Below are 3,409 nucleotides of genomic sequence, written 5' to 3'. Positions count from 1 at the left end.
CCCATTAATTAATCCATTAAGTAATACCATTAATCCCACTAATCAGGGCAGACTGGTCAAATATAATACACCCATACAATGAAATACTATACAGTTATTTTTTTTTCCTTTAATAAGGCACATCTGGAAAACTCTGTCTTAAAAATATACTAGTAAAGGCCATTTAAATTGACGTTGGTAGAGTATGACCATATTTGTGTAAAAGAAACTTTCAAGAAAAAACACACAAGAAGCAGTTTTGAGAGTGGGGTTGGGAAGAGGATTTTACTTTTCAATGTATACCATATTATATTTCTTGATTTTTAAAAATACAGTTTTATTGATAACATAAAAAACCCGATTTCTCTCTTTCTTACAAATTCGCCTCCTGGTTTCCCCAAACTGTCCACACCACTCTCCAATCAACCTAGCTTGATTCCTCTTTCATTTTTAACTTTCTTGTAGTCATCAAATCCCCTTCCTCTTCTTCAGTGTCTCTCAGCTCTATCCTTCCTTCTCCAGTAAGGCTACCTCTGCCCTAGTCCCAATTCCTCACTACTTATGTCCTGTGAGAATCTTGACAAGCCACTTAATCACTCTTTAATTTCCTCATGTGTGAAATGGGAATAATAGCCCCTACACTGGAGGGGAGGAGGTATTTTAGGATTGAATTACATAAGAAATTTAGGTTTCTGGCACATAATGTTTCTCAATAAACGTTATTTTCCACCTTCTCTCTAGAGATTTTCCCTATTACTACTGTATTCTCCAATTCATAGTATATACAGCCAAGAAGTTAATTTTCTGAGAATACTATTTTCATCATTGAATTCTTTTGTTAATTTCCTTTTGTGCTATGACCCTATCCTGGAATCACAGACTGGACCAGTAGACAGAATCATTACAGCTGGTGAGCCATTGAGGCTCTTGGAGAAATTTCTTCTGAAAGGAAGAGGAGTTGCTATTATTGTCACCAGAAGTCCATACTAACAGAATTGGGGTCTCCTTTTGAAGCCAAGTTTTCCCATAGTCAAACCCCTTTCTTTCCCATCCTGAGACCTTTCTGTAAATTCTCATTGATTTAATTTGAGTAGAAACCAGTGGTAAGAAGATAAGGCCTTGAATTCTCTATCCAGTGCTCAAGATTTTGCTCTATAACATCCATTCCACTTTCTTTTCTACTTTCCTTTAATCAAGTCAATACATTTCTATACTGCCTTTCCCATATTAATTTTGTATTCTTATTTCTTTCAGCACAAAAGTCACATGTGCTCATTGTAAAAAGAAAGTATTAGATTTTATGGAAACATACAGAATAAAATGAAAGTCCTCTTCTACAACCCCAATTTTACTTGTCAACCAACAAAGCTAATCAAGAGATAGAAGATAAAATTTTTGGTTTTGTCAATAGAGTTAGGTAAGAAGAGGAAATATATTAATCCTTTACCTTTTGCATCTGTTTTAAAAACACTGGCCTTTGAAGATTTTTAAAGGATTTTGTAGGTATGAGGGAAAAATTCCATTTTTCTTCTGGATGTGCTCATACGACAGGCAAACACTGCTATTTCTATTGCTGAAGACAGAGGAACTAGAAGCAAATAATAGCTAAGATGAGCACAGCAGATAAGCCTTGTGTTCCCAGAGCCAACCAAAGCTTGGATAAAAGGAGATATTATCTGGTACAACCAGGTATCTAAGACCTCAGGATCTCTCTTCTTTCCTCATGGCCCACCTTCACGCCCTCTTCATTCTAGTGTATGATGCTGAATGGTGGGCTTATTCACCTCATTTGATATAGATCATTTCCCAGGATCTACTCCGTCTCCTGAGCCTCAGGCACAATCATTTCTATGAGTGCTCAGTTGTTCCCTCAGAGCTTCACTGCTCATCTTGCCAACATTTTCCATAGGCCCTCTTGAATAAAAACAATTCTTATACTTTGGTTATTGGACTGCATTGGCAATTGATTTATGTACACATTAAAAAGTGTGTTATTATATAGTACATAGGCATGTAATTTAGAACTGATTAGATGTGATGCTGCGATCATTTCTAGAAAAAAATATATAGCTTCAGACAGTTGGTTACAAACATAATCCTGCTATTGTAGCATTGTTCCTATGAGAAAATTAGATTTAATTCACAATCTTTTGATTTGTTATACCNGCCAACCAAAGCTTGGATAAAAGGAGATATTATCTGGTACAACCAGGTATCTAAGACCTCAGGATCTCTCTTCTTTCCTCATGGCCCACCTTCACGCCCTCTTCATTCTAGTGTATGAGGCTGAATGGTGGGCTTATTCACCTCATTTGATATAGATCATTTCCCAGGATCTACTCCGTCTCCTGAGCCTCAGGCACAATCATTTCTATGAGTGCTCAGTTGTTCCCTCAGAGCTTCACTGCTCATCTTGCCAACATTTTCCATAGGCCCTCTTGAATAAAAACAATTCTTATACTTTGGTTATTGGACTGCATTGGCAATTGATTTATGTACACATTAAAAAGTGTGTTATTATATAGTACATAGGCATGTAATTTAGAACTGATTAGATGTGATGCTGTGATCATTTCTAGAAAAAAATATATAGCTTCAGACAGTTGGTTACAAACATAATCCTGCTATTGTAGCATTGTTCCTATGAGAAAATTAGATTTAATTCACAATCTTTTGATTTGTTATACCTTTTTGAGTAATGCAACCCATTGTGAGTTTAAGAACTGCTCGTACCAGTATTACTATTTGTTATTATTGGCTGCTTGATTCATCATGAAGAGATTGAATAGATAAGTACTGCCAACTTTAATACCATGTAATAAAAATTTTAGGAACAGATAGGGGAAGAACACATAAGTCATGGGCAGTTCGGTATGAAAGGGAAGGAAACATGACTCCCTTTATTGAAAAAAAAAGGAATTTTCTTGACAAAACTTACTAATACTAATTAATAACTGACATTTAGGTATTTGCAGTTGCATTGTTCTATTTTTAAAAAATAGGGAACATGATTCCCATTGGCTTTTTTCTTTTGTTCCAATAACATTTAAAAATATTTTACCAGGACACCTATCTGATCCAAGCTAACCCAGAAAGGAAAGGCAGCCAAGGTCAGAGGACACGCTATTGTGATTTCTACATACCTTACAGACATAACTGTTCGCTCAAAATTTCATTTTTTTACATTTAACTTAAATTAGTTACCTACTGTATATGTCATCTTGTACTTGTTTGCACATTTATACAGCTCTGAAAAATCTCCAAAGAGTGTTCCACCCACTGGCTTATCTTTTTTTTTTTTAAACTGTGGAACATTTTTAATATTTGCTCTCAGTTTCAGCAGTGCCTTTACTCTTGTCTAATTAAAGCTTCCTGTCTTCTTGTCATCCATAAAATTCTCAGCCCTAGTTTGGAAGTGTGTGTGGTGGGT

The sequence above is a fragment of the Hipposideros armiger genome, unplaced genomic scaffold (assembly GCF_001890085.2).
Source record: "Hipposideros armiger isolate ML-2016 unplaced genomic scaffold, ASM189008v1 scaffold_655, whole genome shotgun sequence".
Taxonomy (NCBI): domain Eukaryota; kingdom Metazoa; phylum Chordata; class Mammalia; order Chiroptera; family Hipposideridae; genus Hipposideros; species Hipposideros armiger.
The sequence above is the reverse complement of the archived record's forward strand: the minus strand, read 5'-3'. Positions refer to the sequence as shown.